Source organism: Cherax quadricarinatus, chromosome 87, assembly GCF_038502225.1.
Source record: "Cherax quadricarinatus isolate ZL_2023a chromosome 87, ASM3850222v1, whole genome shotgun sequence".
NCBI lineage: Eukaryota > Metazoa > Arthropoda > Malacostraca > Decapoda > Parastacidae > Cherax > Cherax quadricarinatus.
Genome location: NC_091378.1, coordinates 5,359,925 through 5,377,424, shown reverse-complemented (window position 1 = coordinate 5,377,424; position 17,500 = coordinate 5,359,925). Strand labels below are relative to the sequence as shown.

The 17,500-nt window shown below is 45.8% G+C and overlaps 1 protein-coding gene across 1 annotated transcript in view; it reads right to left on the bottom strand.

Moving 5' to 3' along the window:
• The window catches only part of LOC128703830 (uncharacterized), a 54,834-nt gene that overhangs the window by 30,793 nt on the left and 6,541 nt on the right, over positions 1–17,500 (bottom strand). The window contains exon 2 of the mRNA XM_070103707.1: positions 8,941–9,173. The gene's annotated coding sequence lies outside the window, so the exon portion shown is untranslated. The remainder of the gene's footprint in view (positions 1–8,940; positions 9,174–17,500) is intronic.

Below are 17,500 nucleotides of genomic sequence, written 5' to 3'. Positions count from 1 at the left end.
TAGTTGAGGTTGCGGGGGTCGAGTCCGAGCTCCTGGCCCCGCCTCTTCACTGATCGCTACTAGGTCACTCTCCCTGAACCGTGAGCTTTATCATACCTCTGCTTAAAGCTATGTATGGATCCTGCCTCCACTACATCGCTTCCCAAACTATTCCACTTACTGACTACTCTATGGCTGAAGAAATACTTCCTAACATCCCTGTGATTCATCTGTGTCTTCAGCTTCCAACTGTGTCCCCTTGTTACTGTGTCCAATCTCTGGAACATCCTGTCTTTGTCCACCTTGTCAATTCCTCTCAGTATTTTGTATGTCGTTATCATGTCCCCCCTATCTCTCCTGTCCTCCAGCGTCGTCAGGTTGATTTCCCTTAACCTCTCCTCGTAGGACATACCTCTTAGCTCTGGGACTAGTCTTGTTGCAAACCTTTGCACTTTCTCTAGTTTCTTCACGTGCTTGGCTAGGTGTGGGTTCCAAACTGGTGCCGCATACTCCAATATGGGCCTAACGTACACGGTGTACAGGGTCCTGAATGATTCCTTATTAAGATGTCGGAATGCTGTTCTGAGGTTTGCCAGGCGCCCATATGCTGCAGCAGTTATTTGGTTGATGTGCGCTTCAGGAGATGTGCCTGGTGTTATACTCACCCCAAGATCTTTTTCCTTGAGTGAGGTTTGTAGTCTCTGGCCCCCTAGACTGTACTCCGTCTGCGGTCTTCTTTGCCCTTCCCCAATCTTCATGACTTTGCACTTGGTGGGACTGAACTCCAGGAGCCAATTGCTGGACCAGGTCTGCAGCCTGTCCAGATCCCTTTGTAGTTCTGCCTGGTCTTCGATCGAGTGAATTCTTCTCATCAACTTCACATCATCTGCAAACAGGGACACCTCAGAGTCTATTCCTTCTGTCATGTCGTTCACAAATACCAGAAACAGCACTGGTCCTAGGACTGACCCCTGCGGGACCCCGCTGTGTGTGTGTGTGTGTGTGTGTGTGTGTGTGTGTGTGTGTGTGTGTGTGTGTGTGTGTGTGTGTGTGTGTGTGTGTGTGTGTGTGTGTGTGTGTGTGTGTGTGTGTGTGTTTGTATATTCTCTATATATATATATATATATATATATATATATATATATATATATATATATATATATATTTATATATGCCTATTTCCCTACCACTTTCCCTACTACTTTTCCCCTGCCACTATTCCCCCAGCCTTGTTTTTTCCTGCCAGTGGCTGCAACACTGACACAGACGGGGAAAAAGTGTTAATAATTAAGTGTCCAACACTGTCAGTCAAACAAGTCGATACCAATAGTCAGTGCAGGGAAATAATGTGTCACGTCCCCCACCACTTTCTCCCCCACCACTTTCTCCTCTACCACTTTCTTCCCCACCACTTTCTCCCCACCACTTCTCCCCCACCACTTTCTCCTCTACCACTTTCTTCCCCACCACTTTCTTTCCAACCACATTCTTCCCCACCACTTTCATCCCCACCACTTTCTCCCCAACCACTTTCATCCCCACCACTTTCTCCCCACCACTTTCATCACCACCACTTTCTCCCCCACTACTTTCTACCATACCACTTTCCCCCACTACTTTCTACCATACCACTTTCTCCCCAACACGTTTCTCCCCTCCACTTTCTCCCCCACTTTCTCCCCACCACTTTCTCCCCACTGCCCCATCTGCTAACAATAATCTGTAAGTGATAATGGGGATTCCTTCCATCCCTCTCCCTCCTCCTCCCCCCATTCTTGGCACTCGTCACTACCCCCCATGACATGGGTAATTGCTAGACAGTCAAGCTTTTATAGAATAATTGAAGTAGGAGATATAAGGAAAGTATTATTGAGAAGTGTAAAAATAATCTCTAGCGATGGCTGTAACACCAGCACTTGTAACACCAGCACTTGTAACACCAGCACTTGTAACACCAGCACTTGTAACACCAGCACTTGTAACACCAGCACTTGTAACACTAGCACTTGTAACACCAGCACTTGTAACACCAGCACTTGTAACACCAGCACTTGTAACACCAGCACTTGTAACACTAGCACTTGTAACACCAGCACTTGTAACACCAGCACTTGTAACACCAGCACTTGTAACACCAGCACTTGTAACACTAGCACTTGCAACACCAGCACTTGTAACACCAGCACTTGTAACACCAGCACTTGTAACACCAGCACTTGTAACACCAGCACTTGTAACACAAACATTTATAACACCAGCACTTGTAACACCAGCACTTGTAACACCAGCACTTGTAACACTAGCACTTGTAACACCAGCACTTGTAACACCAGCACTTGTAACACCAGCACTTGTAACACCAGCACTTGTAACACCAGCACTTGTAACACCAGCACTTGTAACACCAGCACTTGTAACACCAGCACTTGTAACACAAACATTTATAACACCAGCACTTGTAACACCAGCACTTGTAACACCAGCACTTGTAACACTAGCACTTGTAACACCAGCACTTGTAACACCAGCACTTGTAACACCAGCACTTGTAACACCAGCACTTGTAACACCAGCACTTGTAACACCAGCACTTGTAGCACCAGCACTTGTAACACCAGCACTTGTAACACCAGCACTTGTAACACCAGCACTTGTAACACCAGCACTTGTAACACAAACATTTATAACACCAGCACTTGTAACACCAGCACTTGTAACACCAGCACTTGTAACACCAGCACTTGTAACACCAGCACTTGTAACACCAGCACTTGTAACACCAGCACTTGTAACACAAACATTTATAACACCAGCACTTGTAACACCAGCACTTGTAACACCAGCACTTGTAACACCAGCACTTGTAACACCAGCACTTGTAACACCAGCACTTGTAACACCAGCACTTGTAACACCAACACTTGTAACACCAGCACTTGTAACACAAACATTTATAACACCAGCACTTGTAACACCAGCACTTGTAACACCAGCATTTGTAACACCAGCACTTGTAACACCAGCACTTGTAACACCAGCACTTGTAACACCAGCACTTGTAACCCCAGCATTTGTAGCACCAGCACTTGTAACACGAGCACTTGTAACACCAGCACTTGTAGCAACAGCACTTGTAACACCAGCACTTGTAACTCCAGCACTTGTAACACCAGCACTTGTAACACCAGCACTTGTAACACCAGCACTTGTAACACCAGCACTTGTAACACCAGCACTTGTAACACAAACATTTATAACACCAGCACTTGTAACACCAGCACTTGTAACACCAGCACTTGTAACACCAGCACTTGTAACACCAGCACTTGTAACACCAGCACTTGTAACACCAGCACTTGTAACACCAGCACTTGTAACACCAGCATTTGTAGCACCAGCACTTGTAACACCAGCACTTGTAACACCAGCACTTGTAGCAACAGCACTTGTAACACCAGCACTTGTAACTCCAGCACTTGTAACACCAGCACTTGTAACACCAGCACTTGTAGCAACAGCACTTGTAACACCAGCACTTGTAGCACCAGCATTTGTAGCACCAGCACTTGTAACACCAGCACTTGTAACACCAGCACTTGTAACACCAGCACTTGTAACATCAGCACTTGTAACACCAGCACTTGTAGCACCAGCACTTGTAACACCAGCACTTGTAACACCAGCACTTGTAACACCAGCACTTGTAACACCAGCACTTGTAACACCAGCACTTGTAACACCAGCACTTGTAACACCAGCACTTGTAACACCAGCACTTGTAACATCAGCACTTGTAACACCAGCACTTGTAACACCAGCACTTGTAACACCAGCACTTATAGCACCAGCATTTGTAGCACCAGCACTTGTAACACCAGCACTTGTAACACCAGCACTTGTAACACCAGCACTTGAAACACCAGCACTTGTAACACCAGCACTTGTAACACCAGCACTTGTAACACCAGCATTTGTAACACCAGCACTTGTAACACCAGCACTTGTAACACCAGCACTTGTAACACCAGCACTTGTAACACCAGCACTTGTAACACCAGCATTTGTAACACCAGCACTTGTAACACCAGCACTTGTAACACCATCACTTGTAACACCAGCACTTGTAACACCAGCACTTGTAGCACCAGCACTTGTAACACCAGCACTTATAGCACCAGCATTTGTAGCACCAGCACTTGTAACACCAGCACTTGTAACACCAGCACTTGTAACACCAGCACTTGTAACACCAGCACTTATAGCACCAGCATTTGTAGCACCAGCACTTGTAACACCAGCACTTGTAACACCAGCATTTGTAACACCAGCACTTGTAACACCAGCATTTGTAACACCAGCACTTGTAACACCAGCACTTGTAACACCAACACTTGTAACACCCCAAGATCTTTTTCGTTGAGTGAGGTTTGCAGTCTTTGGCCACCTAGATTATATTGTGTCTGCGGTCTTCTTTGCCCTTCCCCGATCTTCATGACTTTGCATTTGGCAGGGTTAAATTCAAGGAGCCAGTTGCTGGACCAGGCTTGTAGCCTGTCCAGGTCTCTTTGTAGTCCTGCCTGATCCTTGACCGATTTGATTCTCCTCATTAACTTCACATCATCTGCAAACAAGGACACTTCTGAGTCTATCCCTTCCGTTATGACATTCACATATAACAAAAACAGCACAGATCCTAGGACTGATCCCTGGGAAACCCCGCTTGTCACAGGCGCCCACTCTCACACCTCGTCACGTACCATGACTCGTTGGTGCCTCCCTGTCAGGTATTCTCTGATCCATTGCAGTGCCTTTCGTAACAATAGCACTTGTAACACCAGCACTTGTAACACCAGCACTTGTAACACCAGCACTTGTAACACTAGCACTTTTAACACCAGCACTTGTAACACCAGCACTTGTAACACTAGCACTTGTAACACCAGCACTTGTAACACCAGCACTTGTAACACCAGCACTTGTAACACCAGCACTTGTAACGCCAGTATTTGTAGCACCAGCACTTGTAACACCAGCACTTGTAACACCAGCACTTGTAACACCAGCACTTGTACTCGTAACACCAGCACCACCTGTGCTTGTGGCACCGTAGTCGGCACTCTCCTGCACCTTCTGTAATTCGTAGTACTGTGGAGGAGTGGCTAGACACCCAGGAGTGTGTTGTTGTTGTGGTGGTTGTATTGATGGTGGTAGTGATGGGTGTGGTGGTGGTGGTATTGATGGTGATAGTGGTGGTGGTGGTAGTGATGGTGGTGGTGGTGGTATTGATGGTGGTGGTGGTGGTATTGATGGTGATAGTGGTGGTGGTGGTAGTGATGGTGGTGGTGGTGGTATTGATGGTGGTGGTGGTGGTGGTAGTGATGGTGGTTGTGGTTGTATTGATGGTGGTAGTGGTGGTGGTGGTAGTGATGATGGTGGTGGTAGTGATGGTGGTGGTTGTATTGATGGTGGTAGTGATGTCGGTTGTGGTGGTGGTTTTGCAACATACACACACACACACACACACACACACACACACATATATATATATATATATATATATATATATATATATATATATATATATATATATATATATATATATATATATATATATATATATATATATATATATATATATATGTATGTATGTATGTATGTATGTATGTATGTTCACTCGTCATGTTCATTCCCTCATGCTCACCCTTCATGTTCACTCATGTCAGTGTTGATGTGACCTTCATCATCACTGGTGTAAACAGAACTAAAGATGTCTGTTTATGACCGTTGTTATACCTGTTGAACATCCTGCGTGCAGTGAATAGTTATACATGAGGGATACGTGAGGGATACTTGTAGGATACGTGAAAGATACATGGAACTGAATCCATTCAGTGGGATTCAACATATTTGATGTATGTGTCTCAGGAATGACCCTGCCTACCATCCTTCTCTCACTCCCTCCTATCTTCACCTCCCTCTCTCACTCACTCCCTCTCTCCCTCCTATCTTCACCTCCTTCTCTCCCTGTTTGCTCCCTTCTCGCTGACTGGCACCATAACCTCCCTCCCGCTTCACCAACAGTGCCACTCAAAAATTTGTGGCACTGAGCTTTGCTTGAAATTTCTAATATTATATTTTGATGAGGGAGGGACACGCACACACACACACACACAGCGATCACGTGGTTCTGAGTTTTGATTATATAGTAGAGTTACAAGTGGAGAAGGTAACAGGAACTGAATGGGACAGACCAAACTATAAAAGGAGGGACTACACAGGTATGAGAAACTTCCTGCAGGAGGTTCAGTGGGACAGAGAAATGGTAGGAAAATCAGTAAACGAGATGATGGAATATGTGGCAACAAAGTGCAAGGAGGCAGAGGAAAGGTTTGTTCCCAAGGGAAACAGAAATAATAGGAAGACCAAAACGAGTCCTTGGTTTACCCGAAGGTGTAGGGAGGCAAAAACTAAGTGCAACAGAGAATGGAAAAGGTACAGGAGGCATAGGACCCAGGAAAACAAGGAGATTAGTAGAAGAGCCAGAAACGAGTATGCACAGATAAGGAGGGAGGCCCAGCGACAGTATAAAAACGACATAGCATCGAAAGTCAAATCTGACCCGAAACTTCTGTATAGCCACATTAGGAGGAAGACAACAGTCAAGGACCAGGTGATAAGGCTGAGGAAAGAAGGTGGAGAACTCACAAGAAAAGATCAAGAAGTATGTGAGGAGCTCAACACGAGATTTAAGGAAGTATTTACAGTAGAGACAGGAAGGACTCTGGGGGGACAGACCAGATGGGGACATCAGCAAGGAATATACCAACAAGTGTTGGACGACATACATACAGATGAGGAGGAGGTGAAGAAACTGCTAAGGGACATCGATACCTCAAAGGCAATGGGACCGGACAACATCTCCCCGTGGGTCCTTAGAGAGGGAGCAGATATGTTGTGCGTGCCACTTACCACAATCTTCAACACGTCCCTGGAAACTGGGCAACTACCTGAGGTATGGAAGACGGCAAATGTAGTTCCCATTTTTAAAAAAGGAGACAGAAAAGAGGCACTAAACTATAGACCTGTGTCATTGACGTGTATAGTATGCAAAATTATGGAGAAGATTATCAGGAGGAGAGTGGTGGAGCACCTGGAACTGAACAAGAGTATAAATGCCAACCAGCACGGATTCACGAAAGGCAAATCCTGTGTCACAAACCTTCTGGAGTTTTATGATAAAATAACAGAAGTAAGACACGAGAGAGAGGGGTGGGTTGATTGCATCTTCTTGGACAGCAAGAAGGCCTTTGACACAGTTCCTCACAAGAGATTAGTGCAGAAGCTAGAGCATCAGGCGCATATAACAGGAAGGGCACTGCAATGGATCAGAGAATACCTGACAGGGAGGCAACAACGAGTCATGGTACGTAATGATGTATCACAGTGGGCACCTGTGACGAGCGGGGTCCCACAGGGGTCGGTCCTAGGACCAGTGCTATTTTTGGTATATGTGAACGACATGATGGAAGGGTTAGACTCAGAAGTGTCCCTGTTTGCAGATGATGTGAAGTTAATGAGGAGAATTAAATCTGATGAGGACCAGGCAGGACTTCAAAGAGACCTGGACAGACTGGACACCTGGTCCAGCAAATGGCTTCTCGAATTTAATCCTGCCAAATGCAAAGTCATGAAGATAGGGGAAGGGCACAGAGGACCACAGACAGAGTATAGGCTAGGTGGCCAAAGACTGCAAACCTCACTCAAGGAGAAAGATCTTGGGGTGAGTATAACACCGAGCATGTCTCCGGAAGCACACATCAATCAGATAACTGCTGCAGCATATGGGCGCCTGGCAAACCTGAGAACAGCATTCCGACACCTTAGTAAGGAATCGTTCAAGACACTGTACACCGTGTATGTCAGGCCCATACTGGAGTATGCAGCACCTGTTTGGAACCCGCACTTGATAAAGCACGTCAAGAAACTAGAGAAAGTACAAAGGTTTGCCACAAGGTTAGTTCCAGAGCTAAGGGGAATGTCCTATGAAGAAAGATTAAGGGAAATCGGCCTGAGGACACTGGAGGACAGGAGGGTCAGGGGAGACATGATAACGACATATAAAATACTGCATGGAATAGACAAGGTGGACAAAGACAGGATGTTCCAGGGAGGGGACACAGAAACAAGAGGCCACAATTGGAAGTTGAAGACACAAATGAGTCAGAGAGAGATATTAGGAAGTATTTCTTCAGTCATAGAGTTGTAAGGCAGTGGAATAGCCTAGAAAATGACGTAGTGGAGGCAGGAACCATACACAGTTTTAAGACGAGGTTTGATAAAGCTCATGGAGCGGGGAGAGAGAGGGCCCAGTAGCAACCGGTGAAGAGGCGGGGCCAGGAGCTAAGACTTGACCCCTGCAACCACAAATAGGTGAGCACACACACACACACACACACACACACACACACACACACACACACACACACACACACGATCAGGTACGATAAGGGTCTTGGAACAGGAAGATGGTGTACCTAGTAGCGACTAGCGAAGAAGTGGGGCCATGAGCTGTGAATCAACCCGCAACCCCATATAAGTGAGTACACACACTCACACAGCTGTGGGAGTGTTGGATCATCTAGAAGCTAGACAGAAATTGACAGTGCTGTGTAAGGTATAATAACTCTACCATATACTTTGCCTGGTATACTCATCAGTCCCCTATAATTATCACGCTCTCTCTTACACCCTTTTCACTTATACTCAAGAACTATGCACACGCTCTCTCTCTCTGCCAATCCCAAGGCACGTTTTCCCTCTCTCAAAGCACCAAAACTATATACCCTCCTGCCTTTAACAGTTCTGCCTTGATTCCATCTACACCAGCTGCTTCACCCACTTTCATTGTGCATACAACTCTGCAAGGCTGAGGCTGCCTTCAAGTTGGAGCTGGACGGATACCTTATGTCAGTACCGGATCAGCCGGGCTGTGGTTCATACGTTGGATTACTTGTGGCCAGCAGTAACAGCCTGGTTAATCAGGCCCTGATCCACCAGGAGGCCTGGTCGTGGACCAGGCCGCGGGGGCGTTGATCCCAGGAATACCGTCAAGGTAGACTCCAGGCAGGTAGACCTCATCTTCTACTGTCTTCTGTATACAACTCTGCAAGACTGATTACCACATCTTCAACAATCTGCAGAAATAAAGATACCCAGGTATCACACGTGTGTCTGACTGATGAACTTCTGGGCATCATAAACCATTACTCTTGTGTGTTATTAAACCGAGAGGAACAACACAGATGATTTTGGTTTAATTAACATACATTATTTCCTGCAACACTTTCAACAGTTTTGGTAGTTAGTCACTTCTAAATTACCAAGATTCATGAGCCTTTGCTCCGTGTTTACTCATAAATATTCAGCACCACTGATGAATGCCGTCCGTTGAGTACGTGAGACGTGAGTTCATCTATTTCATGAGAGACTGTCCTTAGTGAGTCCATCCAGTGGATGAAAGACTGTCCTTAGTGAGTCTGTTCATTGGATGAGTGTGAGAATGGCTGGTAGTGATGAATGGTTTGAAAAACCGACAAGTTGAAGATTGAGACACTTATGCAACATATGGGAATCTTTATTCAGGAAACGTTTCGCCACACAGTGGCTTCATCAGTCCAATACAAAGAATAAAGATTCCCATATGCTGCATAAGTGTCTCAATCTTCAACTTGTCGGTTTTTCAAACCATTCATCACAACTGTCAGACACTGCAGCATCATGGGATCTTGTTACAAAGAATTCTTCAACACTTGTCCGACCTTTGGACGAAGACCTACTTCGACTAGTGGATGGTACCACTATGACCCCACCTCCTCCTGCTTCGCCTCACCTCACTACAGTATATAAGCCACGTCTACGGCCCTATGCTGTACATTCTACAAGATTGATGGACTGAACACATCGACTCCAGGCTGAGGGACTGATTACCTCAAACTCCTCCTCTCCTTACGCCTTTCTACTTTGTATCGGACTGATGAAGCCACTGTGTGGCGAAACGTTTCCTGAATAAAGATTCCCATATGTTGCATAAGTGTCTCAATCTTCAATGGCTGGTAGGCCTACCGGTCCTGCCTAGCATGGACCACTAGACCTACCGTAGTTACCCTAATTATTTATGTGTTTAAAGTCTACCAGCAACAAGAGGGTCATCAAGGCTGCGATAATTTGATACCTGAAATAGCGATTAAAATATATTATCATCATATATACGCTTAGAAATATACACCTATCGGTGTATATACAATTAGACATACACTTCTCGGTGTATATACACCGAACAATATAATTTTTGTGTATATACATACTGTCAAGTCACAGGTGCACACTTTGTTTATAAATCTCCGTTTTCTTTACCTCACAGAGCATATCACACTTTAGATTTTAAATTATATTCTCAGCATTTTTCATGCCATGGATAATTGAGGGTGAATTATCCATGCAGGTAGTCTAGGAGGGGACGCAGAGGAGGTCGTGTAATTTGCCCATTGTCGCGGAGGTAATTTTGGAAGGAATCTAGTCGGGAAGGCACCAGTTTCAAGTGTAGAGTTTAGTATTGCGAAATTATAATAGTTTGCCTTAGTGTAGTCGAAATAATTTTTTCCGGCACAGACACACACACACACACACACACACACACACACACACACACACACACACACACACACACACACACACACCGATGTAGTGGAGACAAGATCCATACATAGCTTTAAGCAGAGGTATGATAAAGCTCACGGTTCAGGGAGAGTGACATAGTAGCGACCAGTGAAGAGGCGGGGCCAAGAGCTAGGACTCGACCCCTGCAACCTCAACTAGGTGAGTACACACACACACACACACACACACACACACACACACACACACCGATGTAGTGGAGACAAGATCCATACATAGCTTTAAGCAGAGGTATGATAAAGCTCACGGATCAGGGAGAGTGACCTAGTAGCGACCAGTGAAGAGGCGGGGCCAAGAGCTAGGACTCGACCCCTGCAACCTCAACTAGGTGAGTACACACACACACACACACACACACACACACACACAACCTCTACTCGTTGGCAGAATATTTACTAACGCACCTTTAATCCCCATTCGTTGTTTAGTGCAGGTTTCAACTAACGTATGAGTCATTATCATGACTGCCAGTCATACACAGCCTTGAGTAATGACATCCAGGGCGCATTAAACCTCTATAACTTACAGATGCATAATCGCCCTGGATGATACACCGCCATCAATCGCTTTAATGATGCAAAAAAAAAATAGATGCATTTCGGTCACTGCTGCCCCGAGAAAGGTCTCCCTGGATTCCATAACCTCAGTCCACTCTACCTTCATGCATGTGAAAGGCATAGTGCAGAGTGCGGTTAAATATCAATGTTGAATATATTTGTTATAAGTTATCACATGGAGACTAATTTTTACAAGACACACCAGTGTTCAACATTCTTACAAGACACACCAGTGTTCAACATTCTTACAAGACACACCAGTGTTCAACATTCTTACAAGACACACCAGTGTTCAACATTCTTACAAGACACACCAGTGTTCAACATTCTTACAAGACACACCAGTGTTCAACATTCTTACAAGACACACCAGTGTTCAACATTCTTACAAGACACACCAGTGTTCAACATTCTTACAAGACACACCAGTGTTCAACATTCTTACAAGACACCAGTGTTCAACATTCTTACAAGACACACCAGTGTTCAACATTCTTACAAGACACACCAGTGTTCAACATTCTTACAAGACACACCAGTGTTCAACATTCTTACAAGACACACCAGTGTTCAACATTCTTACAAGACACCAGTGTTCAACATTCTTACAAGACACACCAGTGTTCAACATTCTTACAAGACACACCAGTGTTCAACATTCTTACAAGACACACCAGTGTTCAACATTCTTACAAGACACCAGTGTTCAACATTCTTACAAGACACACCAGTGTTCAACATTCTTACAAGACACACCAGTGTTCAACATTCTTACAAGACACACCAGTGTTCAACATTCTTACAAGACACCAGTGTTCAACATTCTTACAAGACACACCAGTGTTCAACATTCTTACAAGACACCAGTGTTCAACATTCTTACAAGACACCAGTGTTCAACATTCTTACAAGACACATCAGTGTTCAACATTCTTACAAGACACACCAGTGTTCAACATTCTTACAAGACACACCAGTGTTCAACATTCTTACAAGACACACCAGTGTTCAGCATTCTTACAAGACACACCAGTGTTCAACATTCTTACAAGACACACCAGTGTTCAACATTCTTACAAGACACACCAGTGTTCAACATTCTTACAAGACACACCAGTGTTCAACATTCTTACAAGACACACCAGTGTTCAACATTCTTACAAGACACACCAGTGTTCAACATTCTTACAAGACACACCAGTGTTCAACATTCTTACAAGACACACCAGTGTTCAACATTCTTACAAGACACCAGTGTTCAACATTCTTACAAGACACCAGTGTTCAACATTCTTACAAGACACCAGTGTTCAACATTCTTACAAGACACACCAGTGTTCAACATTCTTACAAGACACACCAGTGTTCAGCATTCTTACAAGACACACCAGTGTTCAACATTCTTACAAGACACACCAGTGTTCAACATTCTTACAAGACACACCAGTGTTCAACATTCTTACAAGACACACCAGTGTTCAACATTCTTACAAGACACCAGTGTTCAACATTCTTACAAGACACATCAGTGTTCAACATTCTTACAAGACACACCAGTGTTCAGCATTCTTACAAGACACACCAGTGTTCAGCATTCTTACAAGACACCAGTGTTCAACATTCTTACAAGACACGCCAGTGTTCAACATTCTTACAAGACACACTAGTGTTCAACATTCTTACAAGACACACCAGTGTTCAACATTCTTACAAGACACACCAGTGTTCAACATTCTTACAAGACACCAGTGTTCAACATTCTTACAAGACACACCAGTGTTCAACATTCTTACAAGACACACCAGTGTTCAACATTCTTACAAGTAACGAGTCCTAGTCACTAAACTCAGACCAGCTCATGAAATCCACTCAATTTTAAACCCCGTTTAAAACCCGACCAATACACAGAGTTCTTGAACCTACTACCAGGTGTGATCCTTACACTGGGAGGGAGGGAAGGGTGAGGGTAGGGGGATAGGGGGTTATGAGGGGATGTTGGTCCTCCCCAACTTAACTAACCACGCCTCAACTACCATCTCCTGTGTATAAATTGCCGACTCAATGGCAGTTTGGAATCAATAAAAACAAACAGTACAAATTGAAATGACAGTTATTACAGCGAGGTTTATGTCACCGGGGCTGGTCGGAAGCCCTCTGAAGGATCGTAAATCGCACTGGTTGTCCAGACTCGCGGGCTGGGCTCTCTGTCCGTCTTTAATACGTCGGCGGCTGAGGTGCTCCTAGTGGTCACTGAACCCAGGGTTATGTTCACTGGGGTTGGCCTGTAACTTCGGTGTCCGGCGGGTTTAATCTCACCGTTTGTACTTTCCTAGGCCGTGGGACGGTACTTGAGTAAGGTTAACATTAATCCTGGCCACTATCCGTCAGGGTAAAAGCCGTAGATGGGGTGCAAGGAGCGGTGTATCGAGCGGACACACAAACGAACCTTTTCGATATGGTCGGGTAACGAGACCGAGTAATGGCCGCCGTGTAAGAGCGCATCCAGGCCGCTCTCTGGACGGACACCGCAGCGCAACTCTTGTCTGTTGCTTTCTGATCATCTTTGCTTGAAGACGTGACTCGTATTTCAGGGACAGGACCTTCAGATGACAGCAGAAAGGACCCTGGTTCGATTGCCATTGTTGGTGGAAAATAAACAAGACAATAGAGTGTTGTGGGTCGCATCCTGGAAGATGATAGGAAGGACTCAGGTGGAAATAACCCCACTGCATGATTTTCTTGGCTTCCTCTCCTCTTTGTATACACGCCTAGAGGGGTGTATCGCTGAGTATATACAATGAGATGTATATCTCTCAGTGTATACTCATTGTGAAGTGTATTTACACTGTCAGTTTACTTTAATCACTGTTTCAGTACTAAAATTTCCTTGACTGGTGCCGTACGGGATTCCTGCAGCCTTAGTGACCCTTCTACAGTAGACAGATTTTTATCCCAAACAACCCCTATAGAAATATATTTTTTTCTGGCGTTTGATTCTTCTAGACTTGTTCAAACATAAACATTAATGTTAGGTTCGAATTTTTTAGCACACCTGATGCTTGTCAACTAAGCCAGGTCTGCAAGGTGCGTTTAAAAAGTACTGTGTTGTCAACAGGTATATTCCTTTCACGTTATGTGGTTCCGTTAAGTTCCTCCTTGATTGGGGTGTCTTGTAGAGTGACTGACTAAATTTACAAGGTCAAGCACAGTCGTACACACACGCACAGTAGCGCAAGTACCACACACGCACAGTCGCGCAAGTACCACACACGCACAGTCGCGCAAGTACCACACACGCACAGTCGCGCAAGTACCACACACGCACAGTCGCGCAAGTACCACACACGCACAGTCGCGCAAGTACCACACACACACAGTCGCGCAAGTACCACACACGCACAGTCGCGCAATTACCACACACGCACAGTCGCGCAAGTACCACACACGCACAGTCGCGCAAGTACCACACACACACAGTCGCGCAATTACCACACACACACAGTAGCGCAAGTACCACACACGCACAGTAGCGCAAGTACCACACACACACAGTCGCGCAAGTACCACACACGCACAGTCGCGCAAGTACCACACACGCACAGTAGCGCAAGTACCACACACGCACAGTCGCGCAAGTACCACACACACACAGTCGCGCAAGTACCACACACACACAGTCGCGCAAGTACCACACACACACAGTCGCGCAAGTACCACACACGCACAGTCGCGCAAGTACCACACACTCACAGTCGCGCAAGTACCACACACGCACAGTAGCGCAAGTACCACACACGCACAGTCGCGCAAGTACCACACACGCACAGTCGTGCAAGTACCACACACGCACAGTCGCGCAAGTACCACACACGCACAGTCGCGCAAGTACCACACACGCACAGTAGCGCAAGTACCACACACACACAGTCGCGCAAGTACCACACACGCACAGTCGCGCAATTACCACACACGCACAGTCGCGCAAGTACCACACACGCACAGTCGCGCAAGTACCACACACACACAGTCGCGCAATTACCACACACGCACAGTCGCGCAAGTACCACACACACACAGTCGCGCAATTACCACACACACACAGTAGCGCAAGTACCACACACGCACAGTAGCGCAAGTACCACACACACACAGTCGCGCAAGTACCACACACGCACAGTAGCGCAAGTACCACACACGCACAGTAGCGCAAGTACCACACACACACAGTCGCGCAAGTACCACACACACACAGTCGCGCAAGTACCACACACACACAGTCGCGCAAGTACCACACACGCACAGTCGCGCAAGTACCACACACACACAGTCGCGCAAGTACCACACACGCACAGTAGCGCAAGTACCACACACGCACAGTCGCGCAAGTACCACACACGCACAGTCGTGCAAATACCACACACGCAAAGTCGCGCAAGTACCACACACGCACAGTCGCGCAAGTACCACACACGCACAGTCGTGCAAATACCACACACGCACAGGCGCGCAAGTACCACACACGCACAGTCGCGCAAGTACCACACACGCACAGTCGCGCAAGTACCACACACGCACAGTCGCGCAAGTACCACACGCGCACAGTCGCGCAAGTACCACACACGCACAGTCGCGCAAGTACCACACACGCACAGTCGCGCAAGTACCACACACGCACAGTCGCGCAAGTACCACACACGCACAGTCGCGCAAGTACCACACACGCACAGTCGCGCAAGTACCACACACGCACAGTCGCGCAAGTACCACACACACACAGTCGCGCAAGTACCACACACGCACAGTCGCGCAAGTACCACACACGCACAGTAGCGCAAGTACCACACACGCACAGTCGCGCAAGTACCACACACGCACAGTCGCGCAAGTACCACACACGCACAGTCGTGCAAATACCACACACGCACAGTCGCGCAAGTACAACACAAGCACAGTAGCGCAAGTACTACACGAGCATAGTAGGGCGTATGGTACTTGTGGTATATATATATATATATATATATATATATATATATATATATATATATATATATATATATATATATATATATATATATATATATATATATATATATATATATATATATATATATATATATATATATATATATATATATATATATATATATATATATATATATATATATGTATATTATTTTATTATCACACTGGCCGATTCCCACCAAAGCAGGGTGGCCCGAAAAAGAAAAACTTTCACCATCATTCACTCCATCACTGTCTTGCCAGAAGGGTGCTTTACACTACAGTTTTTAAACTGCAACATTAACACCCCTCCTTCAGAGTGCAGGCACTGTACTTCCCATCTCCAGGACTCAAGTCCAGCCTGCCGGTTTCCCTGAGCCCCTTCATAAATGTTACTTTGCTCACACTCCAACAGCACGTCAAGTATTAAAAACCATTTGCCTCCATTCACTCCTATCAAACACGCTCACGCATGCCTGCTGGAAGTCCAAGTCCCTCGCACACAAAACCTCCTTTACCCCCTCCCTCCAACCTTTCCTAGGCCGACCCCTACCCCGCCTTCCTTCCACTACAGACTGATACACTCTTGAAGTCATTCTGTTTCGCTCCATTCTCTCTACATGTCCGAACCACCTCAACAACCCTTCCTCAGCCCTCTGGACAACAGTTTTGGTAATCCCGCACCTCCTCCTAACTTCCAAACTACGAATTCTCTGCATTATATTCACACCACACATTGCCCTCAGACATGACATCTCCACTGCCTCCAGCCTTCTCCTCGCTGCAACATTCATCACCCATGCTTCACACCCATATAAGAGCGTTGGTAAAACTATACTCTCATACATTCCCCTCTTTGCCTCCAAGGACAAAGTGCTTTGTCTCCACAGACTCCTAAGTGCACCTCTCACCCTTTTCCCCTCATCAATTCTATGACTCACCTCATCTTTCATAGACCCATCCGCTGACACGTCCACTCCCAAATATCTGAATACATTCACCTCCTCCATACTCTCTCCCTCCAATCTGATATCCAATCTTTCATCACCTAATCTTTTTGTTATCCTCATAACCTTACTCTTTCCTGTATTCACTTTTAATTTTCTTCTTTTGCATACCCTACCAAATTCATCCACCAATCTCTGCAACTTCTCTTCAGAATCTCCCAAGAGCACAGTGTCATCAGCAAAGAGCAACTGTGACAACTCCCACTTTATGTGTGATTCTTT